Source organism: Gobius niger, assembly GCF_951799975.1.
Source record: "Gobius niger genome assembly, chromosome: 8".
NCBI lineage: Eukaryota > Metazoa > Chordata > Actinopteri > Gobiiformes > Gobiidae > Gobius > Gobius niger.
This window is the reverse complement of record NC_136859.1, coordinates 17,823,402-17,845,013: the sequence shown is the minus strand read 5'-3', so window position 1 is coordinate 17,845,013 and position 21,612 is coordinate 17,823,402. Positions and strand designations below refer to the sequence as shown.

The window sequence follows — 21,612 nt, the reverse complement described above, 5'->3', positions numbered from 1 at the left end:
TTTAAGTTTAAGACAAAACATGCCATAGATTCTGTTTCTAGGTGACTGTTCTCAATATGTTAAAGCTCTTTCATCATTTATGAAATCAGATAAATATCAAACATATTTGTATGGATGAGCGGAACACACTGAATTACAACCAATCTATTCATTAACTAATTAATGAAAACGATTTTTTTTTCTTTACTTGTCATCTTTCCTATTCTGTGGATTTACTTTACTTCATCCTACTCAGAATTTCTTATAAAAAAGATAGTGGTTGTGGTGATGGTAGTAGTAGTAGTGGCAACAACACTTGTGGTACGTTCGATTCTTGCAATAAAAAAAAAAAAAAAAAAAGACTTCTCTAATGAAAAAATCTTAAATTTGTCAAGTCTCCACACAGATGAATGTGAGTTTATGAATTGTCCTGCAATGCCGTTATGCCGTAGAGCACTTTCATTCCACTCCTTAAGCTCATGTGATTACAGACAATATTTGCTCACATTTGACTTTATAATTCTTTATCCACGTTCACAAAGTGTTCACTTGTCACTTCGCTGGGTAAACAGAGGTAGCTTTTAATGACAGCAGTTATGTCAATAGCCATTGAGCAAATTACTTGTGGGAGCCAACTAAAATCGTCAAAAGAACATGCAAGTTTGCCGTCGAAAGTCATGTATATTCATCATGTTAATAAAGTTTTTCCCCAAGGCACAAATAACTTTTACTCAGGACCTAAAACACAAATACTAATGGCAGAATTCAAGTTCAACAAAGTAAGATAAATATCCATCTAACACTTCGCTATCTGAGATGTGAAGGTCACACACAGCAGAGAAGGAGTTATCTACTGGCTCCAGGCTAAATTAGCGCGTTGCCTGCTGCTGGAGCCTAATGATCTAACTGTCATTTGGCTGAAGGTCTGGAAACGCTTGACTGTCTGCTTAAGCTATGTGTTAAGACATATCATATCATGCAGGCCCACCAAAATAAATTCACACTCGGAGAGGACCTAAGATTAAGAACACGCACACACACGGGTACAAATACACGAGTGCCATCATCATTAGCAGTGCACGGACAGACAGTAAGATGCATGTGGTCATCGGGGGGAGCCGAGATGTTGTTTGGCTAATTGGACAGCGCGTGTATGTGTTTGCATCTGTGAGGGAAAGTAAAAAGGCCGGCATTAAAGCCGTGCTTAGGCCGAAGAGATTAAAGCTGATGACAGTGTAATTGTCCAGAGTAAGAGTCTCTAAAGCTCATCATCAATGGTATTAAGATGCTCTAATGATTCGTGAAGTCACCCATGTCTAAAAGCGACATTGAAAACATAAATCAATCACATATGATCACATACAAATGTAGCAAAAAATGTGGGAGTGTTTCCTTTGTTTATACAATGAACTGTTTGTAAAGCTTTAATACTAGGGATTTTTTGTGACAGTATTAACATAATTATTTCTATTGTGCTTTATTTCATCACTACCTTACATTATGTTTATGCAAAGCTTCTGTTTTGTTTTTGTTTTTGCTTCTGCAAAAGCTTCTCACTACATACAGTACCAGCAATGATTTGTTGCTTTGTTAGGAAGGTAACCTTAAGAATTCTGTGCCAAGGGCATTAACTCCAGTCATAAGTAGTCAGTAAAGGGACAAGGATTATTTGTAGGTGATTTTTACAATTGAGAGATATAAGGGATTTGTGGATCAATGGACAGCACATTTACCTCTGAACTTGAAGAGCACTGTAGTTCGATTCCAATTCTGTGGCCTATTATCTTTACCTTTGTGAGATAAGGTCAAAGCTTTGTGCTGTAGAGCTCCTATTTGGTAGGGCCTCTACAGTTAAAAGCCACAGACTGGCAGGGCTTTTTTCCAAACAGCATTGCAATGGTTCCATGATCATGAATGTAATCCAAAGCTAAAATTGCACCATCCTTCCTATTTCCTGTTTTTAATTATTAAATGTTTTCCTGACCTGATGATGCTGTGAAAAGCCTCAGGTGTAGACCAGAGGCTAGACACTCAATAATCTGCTCAGTGATGTGGCTCTTTGGCCCGCCTCCTGGTCCCTTTTGGATTTAAGTGTGCACATTGTGTTATTGTTGGCCCACGACATAGAGGATGGTCATTTATCAGGAAACGTTCGTCGACTCTCTACTCTTATCTGCTCCCATACACTTTCTGCAGCTGTTTCCTGGAACACGAGAGCGGAGTAGGTAAATGGAAGAGACAAAGCATTCAGATGAGGGCAGGTTTAATGTGTGAACCGTTATCCAAACCCAGACAAACTACTTAGCATCTATGCCCACTCAATGATGATTTCTTGCGTGCATAACTTTAAGAATCACTATAAATTTCCAAACAGATATGAATACTAGAGTGTGGACTGGCTCGAAAGGAAGTCATTAAGATAAAAACGCTGTGGCTTGATTGATTTGGGAATTGTACAGCAGCTGTGTGTATCAAAGGAAGCAGCAGCAATCAGACAAATCAAAATATCGTCACTGTGCCTTGTTTCTGTTGGCATGGCACTGAAACATTATGAAAACTGGAAAGGTTGAGCACATATATATATATATATATATATAATGATTAGAGGTGGGCATAGATTAATTTTTTAAATCTAGATTAATCTAGATTAATTCTGAAATTAATCTAGATTAATCTAGATTAAAATGTCTCGCTTGAATTCTGCCGAAGCCATTCAGAATATGTGTGCTGCCCAAATAATGACTAAAAGTAAGTCTTTGAGAATGAGTTTCTCAAGTCAGGCGGTGCGTTAGACCAGGGGCTCATCTCCTGTTTCCAAAATGCATCACAAACTGCATGAGAACGTTCTACTATGATAATTGGTGATGAAAATAATTCATGTTCAAGAAGATGCACTTGTGTTTACTAACTGTTTATTCAGTTAAACATTAATTTTGAACTGTAGGCCGACATTAGAGGTCCTGATGAACTGTGTACAGTCAGTAGCTTTGTGTCAATCAATTTTCTGGTGACAAACTAAATCTCCTCTTCTGCAACTATGACCTGCTACAGAAAAAAGATCAGGTGTAACAGGCCAGAGTATACCCCCATCTGGACTACATAATATACCCCGGGGTATATTATGGCCTAGGCCATTTTATACCCGGGGTATGAAATGGCCTAGGCCCATTTAACCCCGGGTGTAGTCCAGATGGGGGTATACTCTGGCCTGTTACACCGGCTCGCACTGACACGTGTGCGCGTTCACGCCACTGTGTGCGCGTTTGCGGAACATAGACTCCACTCGAATCGGGTATTTGTGACAGTGCGAGGCTCTGTTCAATATGTAGGCGTTACGTTTCCCTTTTTACAGCGGGTTAGCGGCAGCAGCTCGGGGGGTGTCGTTCTTGTGCACAACTGTCTCACCGCGCGCACCTGTCTCACCGCGCGCGGGTGATGCGACCCCGTTAGCCCGACTGTACTCACAGAAGAAGTAAATAAACTCACTGTGGATCAGTCGTAGAACCTGCTGCTCTTCTTTATCCGATTCTCACTCGTCTGGTCATAGCGTCCATTTGGCAAAACTTAATCCATAACAAAAGTAGCTCCAGCATCCGCATGGCAGTTGTTTTGGTTTCAGAGGAATCACGTAACAGCGAGGCTGCGCGTGAGATGCGTTCATGGACCGTAAGAAGTGCGGGAAAGGCGAGTTTTTCACAAATGCGCGGAAAAACCGGACAAATAATTTGCAGTCTGATACACTTTGCTTGCGCCAGAGGCCTCAGGCCGGAATACTTTAAGCCCTGCATAAAATATCACGGTGAAAGTCATCATAGCTTGCAGAGTATAGACCCAGCTCCCAACCCAGCTTTGAGAATAGATTAACGGCGATATTTTTTTTATCGCGCGGTAAGAGTCTCGCGTTTACGCAGCACGTTAACGCCGTTAACGGCCCACCACTAATAATGATACTACCTAAAGTAATTTATTTATATAACTAAATGACCTAAAGTTTTTGTCAAGCCATTTAAGTTGGCTCTTACCCTTGTTGTAGACCCTGCACATGTGGGTTTAGGACTGTCTACTTATCTTAATCTCTTTGGCAAGGCATACATTTTGATTGGCTGCCATGGGGTATACTGTCTCACAGATTACTGATAAGATGCACATACAGATCATCCTATTAAACAGCATTACAGCCCATTCCCCATATCACAAGCTACAGCGCACGGATGGATACAGGGATGTGACTAAGGCCTGGGTCACTTGCAGATATTTGGCTCCAGCACAATCCAACAAGTTAAGGACAGAAGTCTTTCCGTAGATTTAGTTGGGGGGGCGGGCACCTCTAGATGTGAATTGTTATGTGGTTAATGCATTTTGTGTCTCCAAGTGGACAATATGATACAGCATAATATATGTACATGTGTGCAAAGGATTTATTTATAATAGGATAATATATGTCCATACAGTGTAATCTATAAGTCACATGTTACATATGTCATATATAATACTGTATAAGCAGATGAGTTTAATCCCATTTAATTTAACTACTTAAAGGATCTGTATCATGCTATTCTAGCCATTCCAAAGTTAAGTATAGGCATTTATATGAATGATTGTACCTCTACCGCTATTGAGCACTCATTTTTGTGATAAATATAAGTGTTTTCTGGAGGTATTTTTCAAACCCGGAAGACACAACGCTTCGATTCAGTTAACTCCGCCCCCTCTCTCCGCACATACTTTGCCGTAATATAAATAAACAGCAATAAGTAAAGATACTTCACAATGCAGTTATAAGGAGTTGACATCTGCAACACAGCTTCACAAATGGCTAACACACATGATAATATGCTAACACACGTTTGCATTGACTCACCACTCTGGTCCATCGCTGTTTACATTATGGGACTCGCGTTGGTTATTAAAGTTAATCCACTTTGATTCTGGCGAAGGTTCACCAAACATCCATCAGTGACAGTCACAGAAAAACAATATTTTGGTGATAGTCGCTGAATCCCGGAGAAAAAAACAACTTCTGACGGGAGTGGCCTCTTCTTTAGGAAGGTTGAATCATAGACTGTATACTCCTGTCCACGTGGCCAAACGCGCTTCTTTTTCTCCGTGACATTATCGTTAAGTAAGAATAAAGAACAGGTGTGTCCAGAGTAGGTAACGAGCTCCATCTTCACAGCTGCAGCGCAAACATGACGTCTGTTCAGACGCTCAGGGTGTGTGTTTGTTTTGGCCACGGCTGACCTGGAAGCACCTCGGGCACATCCTTTCTTTTTCTTTTCTTTTTTTTCCTTTTCCTTTATTTATTTATTTCTTACAACAGAAATAATGAAAAGGGTGGTTCACAAATTAAAATCAGGCTGTAAGCATAGAATTAAGACATAACATTACAGACGTCGAGCACTTCCGTTCCGCTGTGACGACACAACTGAACAGGTCAGTCGTTCACCAGGAGATGGCGGCGCAGCTGCTCAGAGAGCACGATTCAGGACGATTACTGAGAGCTGTGTGAATGAAGCCACAAACCACTCTGGGGGTGTTTTTGATAAGGAAATAGCATAACAACATGGCTAAAAGCTCCAAAAAGTCGATTTTGCATGATATAGGACCTTTATTTATTTATTTATTTTTATTTATTTATTTATTTATTTAATATGGACATAGCAATTACATTGGACGAACCAGATGCATTGTTTAAAGTGTTATAGCACATGTGCTAATTTTCAACACCTGTCCATAGGGGGCTTTTAGGTTTCAAAGATAAAACACATTATTAAACACAGTTACAATAAAACAGATTATTAAACTAGATAAGGCACATTTTACACATGTGAACACCTTTGGGCCGATTTGAGCCACTGTTTAAGCTCTCTGGTGAAGATGGTAACGTTCGTCTGCAGTTTCAGAGCCGTAGGGAGAGAGTTCCACAGTGTAGCCCCTCTGAAGGAGAAGCACGACTGTCCAAAAGATTTTTTAAATTTTGGGAGCACACAATCCCCATTAACTGAGGCTCTGGTGGAAGGTCTGAGAGAGCCCTGACACCTCACCATGAGGCCAGAGAACAGAGGTGACACACAATTGTTCAGACATTTAAAAGTCAATTTCAGTATACTAAAATTTACAAAGTTTTCAAAAGTAAAAAGCTTGTGCTTTTGTATGATATCACAATGATGCCATCTCAAAGGTTTCTTGTCAAATATCTTGATTGCCTGTTTATACAGAGAAGTGACTGGTTTCAGAGTGGACGCTGATGTTTGTGACCATGCTGTAATGCAGTATGACAAATGTGAAAAAACCATTGCATGCATATACAGTAGAGCCGCGTGGTGTGATAATTCTCTTCTTATAAAACGAAAACAGTTTAGATTAGATTTCACTTTCCTGCAGACATTAGTGACTTGACTTTGGAACTTTAGGTGTTTATCCTTTAACATGCAATGCATCTTCTCATACCTGATATAGTAAGTACTGTATTTTCTGGGCTATGTCTTTTGGGCTATAAGTCACTATTTTTTTTTGTATTTTTTAAAGTTTGGCTGGGGGTGCGACTTATACTCAGGTGCGACTTATATATCAAAATATATAATTTCGCATGCTAGTTATCTTCACACTGACATCCACTAGAGGGCGCTCTAGGCTTGTGTACCAGTATCTGCGACTCCTGTACCACTGAAGATTTAGAAAACAGTAATTGAGCAACAGAGAAAAAGCGTGGAGTGAGAGAGAAACTTGTGAGGGACTGGCGAAGAGCGGAGGTTACTCTTATTGCAATGAAGAAAACAAAAAAATCTAATCACCAGAAAAAAAGCTAGATGGCCACAGCTAGAGGAACAAGTTTGTAAATGGCCAATTTAACAACGTGCTGCAGGGAGAGGCTTGTCAACGGTGCAGTTACGCCTCCATGCCCAGGTAGTTGCCAAGGCTGGTGCAACTTGTACTCCAGAGCAACTTGCAGTCCGGAAAATACAGTCTATCATGAGAGCCACTCCTTTCAACTGAAACTGCACCATAACAGTCAAGCATCGTATTCATTGGTGTATGAATAAGAGTGTGAATGGGTGACTGGTTCCTTGTTGTAAAGCGTAAAGTACTATATATTCTGAGACCATTTACAATTTAAATCATGTTTCCTACAAATAGCTAATACGTTAATAAGCTAATAAGTAATTGCTAACTGTCTCATTCCAAAGCATGTCAGACAACTAAAAAACTAAGTAAAACTAAAAACTCAAGAAAATCCTTACAAAATGTAATACATATCAATAATTGAAAAGCTACTAAAGACTACACTGAGTGTATGGTGGACATGGCAAAAGAAAGTCCTGCTTTTCTCCACTACACAAGCTGACTAACAAGCAGCGCACACACGGAGCATCTTGGTGCAGTGTATCAGTGACTGGAAGGCCTGTCTGACCTTCAATCACATTAGCCAATGCCCCTATCCGTTCTGACCAGTCTCGCCCTGCGGCTATCTTCCTCCACGCTAAAGCATCCCACTCACCACAACATGAGCTGAGCTTCCAGGGCATTGTCTATTACAGCAACTTGCAAAATCGACTGATCACTAAGGAAAGATAGAGACATGATAAAATGTTAATGATCAAGAATCCAAGATATTTCAACTCCTATAAAGACGTCTAATTAATAAAGTCATCATAAATTGATATCTTAGATTTGTTGACCAAGAAATATCAAAAAGTTCATCCCAACAGTGATCTATTTATTCTCGAGCTGTGTAAACAGACAGACTACATGCATGACACCAACATTCACACTCTGTGCTGATGCAAAAATACCACACAGAGTTTAAGTGCAGTAATTAAGAAGCTTAATTTAGAGCAACAACTGTTGATGCAGAGCGTAGGAATCTTGGCAGGTAATATCATCGTCTTGGATTAAACCCTGACACAAGTTGGAGGTAAATATAGTCTCCTGGGCACGTGAACCCAAACCGCTCTACTACATGTATGTTTATGTGTGCATGTGCAGAAGCATGAACAGGTTTCAACAACAGTGTGATGGCTTTATCCCAGTTTCACATCTTCCAAACTACAGGCATGACCTTCTGAATAGGACTGTGTACAAGATAAAACCGTCTGCGTACATCAAAGGCACAGTGAGTGTATGTGTGTTCTCCTCATAAGAAAAACATGCCACAGTATATATGGGTCAGATATATTGTATGGATATATCAAAAGTAATTGGCAGAAGGGCTACAAGTGCTGTGTGCACAGGGATTCTGTGTGTGCGTCTGTGATGTATGTGTACATGAACGTATGGGAAGTAATTGGGAGAGAAGTTATATCCACTCTTTCATCTTTTCTCTGGGTGAATGTATATATAGATGTGTGCACAGTCAAAGAGGAAGTATCTTCTGAAGCTTCCAAAGCAGATGGCCTGCTGTATATAAGAGAAACAGGGATCTGTGGGGACCAAAAATCACCCCTTTACTCACCATGGGGCCGGCCATGCTTTGTGTGAACTCTGAGCGTTCAATCAAAGTGCTTCCCAAAATGCAACAGGAAACTGCAACTTTTTCCTAATATAACTATTGGTACAAATAAATGTATCAAAAACACTGAACAAGCATAGTTTGGAACACTGTGCTAGAACAAACAAAAACACAAACTAAGTAAGTAAAAAAAAAAAAAAAAGGTTTCTTCCATAGAAAACAATACGCGTGTTCTGAAAACACTGGATTTTTCTTGTGACTAGCAATGACAGGATGAAGTCTCTCAACACATCTTCTCTTCTTCAGTTTAAGAGCAAGAGATGCCTGAGCTGTTCATGAGAAATGCACCGATACAGTGTTTTTGCTTCCGGTACCGGTTTGAGTATATATCCGATATCAACCCATACCAAGAAACTTTCTTAAAAGTGGCTTTCTCTGAGTGAAAAAGTGAATGGTCCTTTTTGTTTCTCCATTGTGAGATCAATAAAGTCTAATCCTTTCTTGTCATTATGTTACAGATCTATTACCAATTATATCTATAATTAAACTAATGAAAAAACATTTGACAAGGATTTTTGAGGCTGCCCTTGGAACAGGCGATTTTATATTAATACAATCAACTCACATAAAGTGATAAACTGATAATTACAACTTGTGCATTATAAATACCTTCAGTTATTCTTTAACAGCATTTCATAAACTAAAATACAAACACAGTGGCCAATTAATATTATTATTTTTTATGAGGCTACATTAGGCATTTCTATCATTTTGATTAGATACCGCTAGCAATAGCATGCTCCCGCTAGCTTTAGCATACTCCCCTGGTTCTTACCTTCAAAATGACACAGCATATTTGTCAGCATATTTCACTTAGATTCAGTTGGTGAAAGTTGTGTTTTCAATGCGGTGAAAGCTAAAACTGGTATCGGTTCAGTATCAGATATTTGTAGCCGATACTGGATACTGTATTTTTTTTTTTTTAATCGGCTCTGATACCAGAATCGGATCGGTGCATCCCTACTGTTCATGTTACTTTAAGGACGTTTGGATATAACCAGTTCAGGAAATATCTATAACATATAGATGTGTCAGGACACCTATAACAGAATCTTCCTTTAATAAAAAAAAAAAAAAAAAAAAAAAAAAAGCTTTCTGTTACTAACATTTACATTTACAAATTGCAATTGCAGAATATGTTGTTATACATACAAAGGTAAATTACTGTTACTTCTTCTCAGAGAAGGACAGTAACCTACACTGAATCCAAGTGATTTACAACCGCAAGATCAGTCCAGACACACCTATAAAAATAATATTCAAAGACCCTTATGCATGAGCTTCCACTAGTAGCTTTATACTTATTATTCTGACATAATAGGGATTAACTCTGAACCGTTGACCTAATTTTATGCGTATGTGTACGGCTGCATAGCTCACTTAAAGACTTTCTTTGGCACTAATTTGATAAATAATAACATGTCTGGTCAGTATGTATGCTAATATATTCATGACCCACCAGCAGGCATCATGTTGTGTGTTTGTTACTGCACCAGTTTGTGTGAGGCTATGGGCGAGGCATGTGTGTGCTTTAATTAAGTAATTGACTTAATATACAGTATGTGTTCAAATGTATTTGGGAAACTGTCCACGGGTATGCAAATTTAATCCTATTATGTAAATATTTGTATCCTTATGTAAACATATAGGATATTTTCTGTGATAAAGCTTGTGACTAATGACTGTAGTGTGTTTACTGGCTTAACAAGCACAAAGAACATTTAGGTCATATACAGGGTAACCCACCACAACTCACAAGTCGCTCATTTGCATGAAAGCGAATAGAAATGTGATCATTTTAAAATGATTGGCAACCCAAGTAGAATATAATAAAGCAACCGTTTGATCACAGTTGACTAACCTGGTCACATAGCGTCAGTGAACCTGCAGTGTCAATCAGAAAACTAAAAAAGGGCTGTATTTTCAATGTAAATGATTGTATAATTGATGGAGCAAATCCCCAGCACTCATGAATATGAACTGCTAATATATAGTGGATTGTGTTGGATCTCAAATTATGCTTCAAGGGAATTCCACACGTAGTACAGTAATTCAGAAATTAAGGCAAACATAAAAGAGAAAACCTGAACAAAAACCCTAATGGCATATAAGCATTAACAACCAAACACAATAACACTAGATAATATTCAGTCAAAACAACCCAAAAGCTTGGTAAACAATAAATAAATAAATATATAAATCCATTGCAATGTTTATCCTTGAACTAACCATGTTGTAATTGCCCTTCTTTTTTTATCCAAGCGCATGTATAGTAGATGTATGGTCTTCTCTCAAATAGTATGAAATAGCTTGGATTCTTTTGTGGTAGTTGTGGATGGGCCTCTTTATTTCCTCGGATGGTAGAACCGGAGGCTTTTTGCCAAAAAGAATGGGCAGTTCTGCTATCCGAGGAAATAAAGAGGCCCATAGACTGCACATTTGAGATCTCCCCAGAGTGGCTCAATGATATTGAGGTCAGGACACTGAGATGGCAACTCCAGAACCTTCACTTTATTCTGTTGTAGCCAATGAGAGGTCTACAAGGCCTTGTGCTTAGGATCGTTGTCATGTTGGAACGTCCAAGTGCTTCCCATGCGCAGCTTCCAGGCTGATGAGACACTTTTCCTCCAGTATTCTTCAATAACATGCTGCATTCATCCTGGCTTGTCACTGTGCTATTTGGCATATTGTAAGTGGATACTATGTGGCATTTAGAAAGAAAGTTAGAAATCTAGGAGTAATAATGGAGTACATGTTTGACATTTCATGGTGGTTCCCAGAGTCAATAATAACCACGGTGAGGCTGCGTTTCAGTTTCATGCAGCTAAAATCTGGGATAGTCTTGAGACAGGCCTCAAGGCTGAAAACAGTTCTTTTTACCCGTGCATATGACAACTGAAAGCATTTTAGCAGTACTCTTGCCTTTTGCTGTAATTAATCAATTTTTATGTTGATGTTTTATTGATTTTATCTGCTTTATTGTTTTATGCAACTGTGAAGCATGTTCAATTGCCCTGTGCTCTACAAATAAAGTTGCCTTGCCTTGAGTTGCCTTCTGGCGACTTGGCCATGCAGCCCATTTTTCATCAAGTGCCTCCATTTCAGCTGAAGTTATCATTTGTTATTTCTTTGCATCCACAATTTCACTGCCAGTTGTTGCTGCATTTTTTGTTGGTCGAGGTGACTGTGGTTTGGTTTCAACAGCATCCCGCATTATCCACTTCTTAAGAAGAGTTTGAACACTGTTGATTGATACTTTCAGTACTTTATATCTTTTTTATAACCCTTTCCCATTGTATACAGTTCAACTACCTTTCTTGCAGACTCTCTGACAATGCTCTTGCTTTGCTCATGACTCAGAAACCAGCACTGGGTGAAAGATGAAAGGGTCTGTCAGGAGCAGAAAAACTCACTGATTTGACCGTTTATGTCAATTTGCATCACCAGGGTATGTTAACTTTTGATCAGGGTCATTTCATTTATCGTTATCGTTATCAAACCCAGTTGTTGGCTTCGCACAACCACTAACTATGAGTGAAAAAAAAATTCTGCCAGGGTATGACAGGGCACAACTGTATGTGAATATTAAACAAATTAGATCAAGAACAACAATAATCCTTGAACCTAAGGAAAGCAAGATGCAATATGACATTACTCAAAGGCAAATGTAACACTCGCATCTCAATTTATAATAGATGTATAATAGATGTAAATACAGTGAAGAGGGGGCGAGCCTCACAGCGGAGAGGGACAGACGAATGTGCCGAGGCTTGTTGAAGACATGTCTGAACATGTGTGTGGGCTAAGCATATGCAGCGTTCTGAGACAAGCCTGTTGTAACATGTGACAGTCTAGTCCACTGATAAAACCACTCACTGGCTTTTCACCAAAACTAGCAGCATCTGACACACCAAAGCGGTTTGAGATAAAACAAACAGAGGAAGCCAGTGACTTATGATGAATAGTCATGAAACTGTGTGTAAAAGGTCCATGAGTGACCTGTGGTCTGGATCCATTTTAATACATTCCTTGGCATGTTTGGCCTCGTGGTTAGGAAGTGTGACCCCTCCGACTCACATCAAACATAAATCAAACATAAGACAATACAATTTTTATTTTTATTTTTTTGCTCTGATGCATATATTATGGAATCAAATGTTTTATGTTTGTGCTCTGCATGCTGAGGGCAGACAAATATGTTCTTTCAATATTAAAAACACTTCCTCTGCTCCGGCCTTTTCACATGTGCCAACAAATCAGCAAAGGCAAAATGATCTTCACCAATCACTACATTTTGTCTTTGATCATTTACTACATACTTTTCTGGGATACATTATGATTCTTGCTTAATCCCTTGCTTTAAAAGCTGAAAAGAGAATATAAATGGAATAACAAATAAGGATTTACTAAGTATATCTGTATATCTGGCACATATTCTCTCATAAGTGTCTGTTCTTCGTCAAAAGCTGGTAATGAACTATTAGCTGAAGAAAAACAAAGCATAAGAGGTAATACAACTCAGATAATGTAATTAAAATGGTTGTCTTTGTGGTTGTTTATCTGAGGGCTTGGACTTGAGTTCATTACTAGACATTGGGTCACAACCACCAATGCCACATGCCCCTTCTGGCTCACGGAGGTACAGAGTCTAATAGAGATTAAGGCAACACTTACTAGAGGACATATCTGATAGTTTGCGGCTCTTGTGATACATTACTTTTAGCCAAAGTGAGGAGGAGGCATGTGCGTCTGAGTGTCCCCCCTAAAGGACTGTCATGTCACCCAGCACAGGGGGCTCATGGGACAGCTACGGGGGTTCCAGTATGTGAGAAGTGCTTCCTGCCGGGGGTGTGAAAAGACCCCCTGATGCTATCAAAATATACAGTATACCACGGGGGACAGGCGCACAGCGAACGCACACACAAACTCGCACAGTGAAAAATACACACGGCGCTTGTACAACATTGAAAACACTTATTAAACATATTTGAGGCACTTTCTTCAACACATATGTCTGAAACTGCGCCGACAGAGCAGCATCCTACTGAGATCAATTACAACCAGTTATTAAAAGACAAGTGTGTTGTACTCCAGATCATAAAAAAGATTATTTAAATTTGCAAGAAGAATAAATAAACACTGGGGTAAATAACCGCAAGACAAAAAAAAAGTAAGGCACTTAATTTTCCCCCTTTAATTCAAATAAGTGATGAATGCAGACTGATTTGTGCGTCTCAGTGCATCTGCTGCAGGGACTAGGCCTTAATATATTTTTATCAACTGAACTAACAGACCAAAAGAAGCAAATTGCTAAGATCATGAGCAGAGGTGGGCAGTAATCAGTGACTCAAGTACAAGAGTAAATCTTTGAACAAATTGCACTTTGATCCTAGTACTTTTTACAAGCGGTTGATCTATGTTCTGATACTCAATCCTCTGTGAATAAGTTTAAAAAGGACATAAGCTTCATGCTGACATATGAATACAGCTCATAGCTCGTTTTAAAGAGGGGTAGTTGGCTTTTTGCAGGTATTTGTTAATGATGTCAAACACATCTTGATCATTTCCAAGAGAAAAAAAACAATGGAGAGCGACTTGCTGTATGTACCTTGTTGTATTTTTTTAGCAGTCAAAAGAAGGACATCCGAGGCACTCCAGTAAAGTCTTTTATTGGAACATCTTGATCATTATCTTACACTTCGTTGGTTAGAAAATGCTATATTGGGGAACTTTTTTTTTTAAATTTAATTAGAAAGGTCATGACTGTAAGCTCCATTTGTTTGTATGTATATAGTATATACATAGACAAAATAGCCATGTTTGTAATGCTGTCATCCTTTTCTAATAAAAGCATAAAATAAAATAAAAAATGCTTTATTGATCTAAAACTGCTTCCCCAAAATCTCCAGTAGTTTCCCTTCATGATTCTCCAAACTCACCCTTATCCCTTTCCACCACCCTCCCCTTGCTCTTTGACAGAACTAAACTTAACTAAACCTCCGTCAATAATGACATAATGTATGTCATTTTGAACCTGGAAAAATGGTTAGTTAGTTTTAACATCTGCAATTGTATTTTGACCGCCGCACAAAATGCCGCGGCTAGCAACTGCATGCTAATGCTAACGGCAGGATGCTAATGCTAACGGCAGCTAATCAAAGCTGGGACAGAAACTATTGATTGAATCACCTAATAAAGTAGTAATGAAGTAAAATTGGCCACTGCTGGAGTGGCCAAGTATTTATGTTTTTACAGGATTAATAGACCAGACATTTAGAAAAATCGGTCAAATGTATCGGCCAAAAATATCGGCTGAGCATATTGGCATTGGCCAAATAAAAATCCCCCAAAATCAGCATCAGCTTTAGAAAACCCCTATCAGTTGACCTCTAACTACAACTAATAAGAAATATTTAAAAAAACTCCAATTGTTTTAATGTTTTGTCTGTCAGAGGAAAACACTACATCAAATGCTTAGTAGTAGTAGCTTTTAACTTACTTTTTACTTGCTATTATTAAAAAGTAGTGTTACTCTCACTTGAGTAAATATAATTTGTCTGTTCTACTCACATCTGATAACAAGCAAATGACAACTCAGAAAAGAGCAGCGTTTTAGAAAGTAAAAGCTACTTTGATACAGACTATAAAGTGATGAGCCTGGCAAAAATGAGAGCCCTGAAATAGAAAAAGATAAAGTGAATTTGAATGAGGAGAGATCAAAGTGGTAGAAGGTTCTAATGGCTGCAGTGAGTTGAGTGGGTAAAACAATAATACCAGGGGGGTAGGGGCGTGACGGCGGGGAGGTGGGAGTCGACCGATGGAATGGATCCAGACAGGAAAACAGAAAAACAACAGCTAAAGTGGGACAGTTGCATAATGTTTAGAGATAAGGCAGGGCTAATGCTCTTCACCTGTTTACATAGCTGTCATCAAGGCTCAAGTTAGCGAACATCATAGACAATTACAGTAATAGAATACAATTATATGAAAACCTCTCTAGTTACAGACAAACTAGTGATGGCAATACAAAAAAGTAATTTAAAATTAAACCACTCAAGCTATTTTTTGGTTGTAATCCATATATGTTTTATCTCTTGCTACTGAATATTTATCAAAGTTCGCTTCAAGCACAGCAATTTCTGCACAATGTCAAACGGAAATCATGTATTTAGAAAAGTGCGTCATGTGATGTGCTGTAATCTGCTACACTCCCAGTGCAAAGTGTGTTTTTTGTCTTCTTTATTAGTGGTAAATAAGTACAATTTCAAAGTGTTCCCCCTAACACTGCTTCTACATGTAAAGTACAAACAAAGAATTGACATTATATTACTCTCAAGCCCTTGGTGCAAGTTAACCCTATGTAGAAAGAGATGTCTAAAAAGTGATGTACAATAGGGACAATTGCATTCAGTTTTGAGACTTTTTAGGATCTGATGTAATTAAATAGCAGTGAAGTAGGGCTGGGCGATATGGCCAAAATATAAAATCTCAATTTGCTGCGGTCTGCTCAGAGTCCTGCTCATTAATATTTCATAATGTAGCTACAATTAGGCCCATTGAGATAACATAGCTTTTATTTAAAAATGGTTATTTCTGTTTTAGATATTCCTTGTCTGCTCTCAAAAGTAAAACCATAATAAGCCATGGAGTGTTTTAGTTTTGTCATCTTCATGCCTCTGCTGTGATTGACAACCGTCTCCATGGAGACTCAAGGGAAAGGGGCGGAGTTAAATGGTCCGCTCAGAGCAGAGTGAGAGAAAGGCACAGGAGTAGACCGGAGGAAAGTGGGAAAGAAAACTCCACCGTACCGTGCACTCTTAAAACACAACACGCAGCCTTTGTGAAGCAGCAGAGATCGTCAGAAAGTCACTGGCTTCTCCGTTGGTGTCATTTCGCTACGGATCGTCTAAAACGCTGCCCGTAGGCCGTAGCGGTGGACTCGATTTCACGATTTACCCATTTTCCAAATCGTCTGTTTTTAAAAGCATTAATTAATTGAATTAATTTGATTTATTGCCCAGCCCTACAGTGAAGTTTACAGCTTGTTCAAATGTTATTTCATACAAAAACAAAAAAATGAGATATATATATATATATATATTCACCGTAAATAACCAGTAATTGTTGCTTCTATGATTATTAAAACACAGACACACAATTAGATCTGCTTTCACCAAATTCTACTGGGGCAATACTACTTGAGTTACAAGAAGATCATGTATAATTGTGAGACTATCAATGGGGGATACAACATTAGAAGGCCATGTCCATAGCACTGGAACGCTGTAATTGCTATATTAAGCTTCCACTGAACTCCAGTGTATATAAACATAGTAATTGGAATTTGATGAAAGTGTTCGGTGTGCTATGCTCTGATCCACCTTTCAGCACTCCTCAGTCAGGCTCCTCCATAAACTGTCATTAGTCTACTTCTTTTGAATCTCACTCCTCAGGTAACGGCTTGTAAAGAGCCAACATCAATGTTTGACTTAATTACAGTGTGTTTGAGTGTGTTTCTAGTGTTGCATTTCGGTTGTTCAACTTTGAGAACAAACATTGGCTTTGTCATTAACTGATCTGCGAAATATTGTTGAGATATGTAGAACATATTCATTTGTGGATGTTCCTGAACAAACCAAATACACCACTGCAAATAACTTGCTTGTTTCCGATACCAGGTGTAACGAAAAAATATTCACTTTTTTGTAGTACAATTTATGAATAGGTTGTACATGATTTTTACCATACATAACAGATGTTTGTAAAAAATTCCCATAATTTCTTAGAGGACGGTAGTACTTGAGCTAGTAAGACTGAAAGAGGATGAGAACCACTGCTCTATACAGTTAAAGGGGTAATAAAAGTGAATGCATCCCACTTCAGTAGGCTTTGCAAGTTTAATGTTTTAAGTTTAAGTCTAACGAGCAAAATGTACAATATATTTGCCTCTATACAGGCTTAATGGATCATTGGGACACTTAACTCGCAATGCTTTTCACAATAGTAGCCATCTTGTTAACTTGTAATTGCCTTGTGTGTGAAATGTGCATTAAAAATAAACTTGCCTTTTTTTGCCTCGTCTGACTACATATCCCACATGTGGAAAAATGTTTTAGAAATTACTACAATGGTAAACATAACAGGGCTTGAGGTAAAAGCTTGACTGGGGATAGTAAGGAACCTTTACTTGTTTTTTGCTTTTTCTGCATGAGTCACACAAACCCAAATAGCGAAAGCCAGAGGAGGGTCTAATTTTGCCAGTGTCACTTGTTTGCGCAAACAAAAGGGGAAGTTGGTATGTAAACAATACAGCGTTCAGGGAGAAAACACTGACACAGTGGAGTTCTGGGACCAGGAACTAAAAGCCAAATGTGAGTCAGAGGACTTCAAGCAGTTAAACATTTTAACAGGCACAGGCAAAGAGGAGAGCGAGAGCAAACCGCTTGTACTGAGTGATATAGCAATGGAGACAATAACAAGGGGAAGCACATGGCCCGGCTCGTAAGCTCAGTGTCTTACTGCCACCTACTGTCCGAAACTGAGACTGCGCTCCCCTCCCCCCACAAGCTGCAGCTGCTTTGCAAGAGAAAAACGAAGTGGTATTTACACAGTGTTTATCTGTTGGGGAGAGCAGGAGGATTTGGGGCTAAGGGAAAATGTTTTGCCAAATTCTGTAATGAAAGTGAATACGAGTGTTGAATGAAGGGCTGTGCGGGGGAAAACAGACTTCCAATTCTCAGCTCACAATTTCTTTCAAAGACTTTCATCATGAGTTACAGAAACTTGACAAACAAAATGTAATTTAAACTTTACTTGAAACATTTGTTAAACGGCAAATTGCCAATGTAAAGAAATACAATTTGAAGAAAAAAGTAAAGCGAGAGAGGGAAGAATGGTCATGTGTACACAAGTTGACAAAGGGCAGAGCAGATGGTGTCGGCTGGACTTACACAACTCCACATAGAAAACACACAAGCTGGGGTGACATAATAGCAGAGTGCCAGGTGTGCAGTTGGTGGCCAGTCTGGCATTGGCTAAAGTTGTGTGTTTGTGTGCGTGTGCGTGTATAAGGAGTGTGTGTATATCATGGCTGCGTTGTGTGAAATGGGGCCCCCTATTCACTGGAGTTGGCAGCCAGTTTGGCACTAAATCACAGGACAAGACGGCACACACGCGCCTACAAACGCACTCACACGCACTCCGCTCTTTGTGTCCGGCCCATCGAGACTGAAGAGAGGTCACACCAAAAACACTAAACTTTTACAAATGAAGGCACAAGTCGCTAAAAAAAAAAAAAAAAAAAAAAAAGGATAGAAATGTATGAACAAGCAAGTAATGTATCGACACCTTGTGACTGGAGGTTAGACTATGGTGCTGGGATCAGGTAGAAACTATAAGTTAAGTGTGTCTAGTAGTACAACATTAGAAACTGAATTGCACATGTGGTCACAACAAGGACTTGGTTAAAATATTTTAGGAAAGCAGCAGTACAGATAAAGAACATACACAGAGAAATGGCAGAGAAATTAGAGATAGGGATTACACAAAAACAAATGAGCCAAAAACAGAGGAAAACGTTAAACTGACAGAGAAACAACACCAACTCAATCCGCTGAATGTAATTGTGCTGACTTTAAACAAGTTGGTCCTCATAGTCACTCTGTCTCAACTCAGAAAAAAATAAAGGCTATTCCTTTAGAGTCAGAACCACCTGACCACAGAATAATACAAGTGATTACAAGCAGATGGGTCTATGGATACCACCAAACACCCTTGCTTTGATTCTTTTGAAACTATTCTTCTATGCTTTGGTTTTTTTCAGAATTGTACTTGCTGTCAGGCGAACATGATCACCACCACAGAGCCACCTCAGCCTCACCACATCACGGTAATGAGCTTAATCACAGAACCAGCACATGCTAGCTGAGAGCTAAAAATGGGACAGTAGAAAGTAATGCAGCCATGATTAACGCTATTAATTATACCTGTGCCTGATGATTCAAAATGTCACATGACGTTTAATTAAAGCCCAGCATCACATGGCTGTAAATTAATATTTCTACCTCTTTCTGGCGAGTGCGGCTGCCTGGTCCTGAACACTGAAATGGTCTTTCAAACTTATTTTGACTACGGCGAAGTGTTTTCAGAATGAACTTATTTGTTATGCAACAGCCACAATTAGACACTAAAGTCTGACCCTTACTTAGTGGAGAGAAGATTGAGGAAATCAATGGCAGCATCTCAGTGAGAGCTCTCCCGGAGGATAATGAATTTGACTGGCTCCACCACACACAGGAAATTTCTGTTTGTGTTTGCATGCTCAGCACTTTTCAACATGGTCTTTCCAATAGTGTGGCCTTTGATGGTGGCGACTCCACAGTGATCAATGAGCTCCTATCAATATTTTTAGCCTCTCCGCCTGCCTGCATTGTGTGTCTGTTTTCATTCTCGTCCATCTCACCATCAATACGAAACAAATTATAGATGAGTTTCCAGCCTCAATCTATTTTATCTTAATGATTATAAAGTGTGCAATTTACCATCCTGCATTATGCATATAAATGAACATGACCCAATTTCCCATCCCCAGTACAAGACCTGAGGAGTCGAAAACACAAGACTGACTTCAAACTGAAAATGTTTATGAGGAAAACCTGCCAGTCTTGTTGGTCGATGTGTCACTAAGTTCGAGGAGCAGAGGTAAACACAGGATGACACCTGTCACAGAAGCTAAAGCTAGCCAACAAGCTAACCAACATCTCTGTCCATCTATCAGTGGATATCTGTCATATGTCATCTAGGTGAAGCCAGGACACTGAGCAGTGTCATTTCTCTTAAGCTCTTTATGATGGTGATGCTATTAGTCATGCACAGCAGCAGAATAAGAAATGCTGTGAGTAGAAGTTAATGCATGTCATTTTGTACTTTTTAAATATTTTTATAGTATAAGGGTCAAAATCATACATGACGAAACCGATGCATAATATACAGACTAAAAGCTGCAATCTCTCACACAGAGTAACCGCGAGTCTTGTGTGAACTTGGGATGCTTCACATGATCCTGACATCCCTGTTTTAGATAAGGCCTTTTGCAGACCCTACTGAGAGGTTCAAATGGCAAGGTGACAGCCACTGTGGGTGTTTAAGACCACAACAATAAGATTGGGTCATGTACAGCCTGCTTCATGAACAAGGTCACCACACACGCTTCACTGACTCTTGTGCAATAGTAATACTATAGTGTGCTTTGGTGAACATTGGTCCAAATGTTCTGACTGCAATTCATTAAATTAAGAGACTTAAATGAATCCACTGACGAGCAAACACCAGTCTTCTTTCAACACAAAACTTCACAAAGAATCATATCCTTTCCCAGTGCACACATGTGTCATTTTCTCTGACATTTCCAACCCACATTACCTGCATATATTAAAGCCTCTGTGATGTTAAAATTACACATTCATACATTTGAATAATTCAGATTATTTTAAAAGCCCTACACTCACTCACTCACTGTTTTTCCCGATAGAAGGCAAACTATTCACTTCGAATCACATTTGAATAAATCCCACAAATCCTCTAAAAATTCCCAGAGATAAACCAATCAACCCCTCCCCTTAGCTGAGCTGGCCAATCAAAATTAACATCCCAATACTCATGGACCTTTATTCCAAACACACCAGAACGTAAATCAAATTTCAGGCCATATTTGTGAAGCTCAATTTGGTTGTGGTAAGAAAACAGCGCCTAATAGAGAGGATGTTAGGATAAGAAGGGCCCACTGCATTGTCATAATGCAATTCTAAACAAAACAAAGACATTGAATGGGGTAAACAGTGTGCCTTTAGATCACAGTTGATTATATTTGCTCAGCAAAGAAGAGGAGAGCGAGTGTGGCTGCCCAATTATTACACTATGGAAAAGTCTTCCACACTCACACATTGTGCTGGGGTTATGAACTTAGAAAACATGACAACTTGGGTCCAATAATTTATTTTTGTATTAAATGCACATATTGTTTGTTAAAAAAAAAAAGAAAGGTAATTTATGTTTTGGAAACACTTACCTATCCAATAATACAATCTGCAACTGTTATCAAAGGTATTCGAGTGTCCTGGTCTGAG

The 21,612-nt window shown here is 39.0% G+C and overlaps 1 protein-coding gene across 1 annotated transcript in view; it reads right to left on the bottom strand.

The window, feature by feature from the left end:
* Positions 1-21,612, bottom strand: part of cdkal1 (CDK5 regulatory subunit associated protein 1-like 1) — a 157,220-nt gene that overhangs the window by 78,569 nt on the left and 57,039 nt on the right. The window lies entirely within an intron of this gene.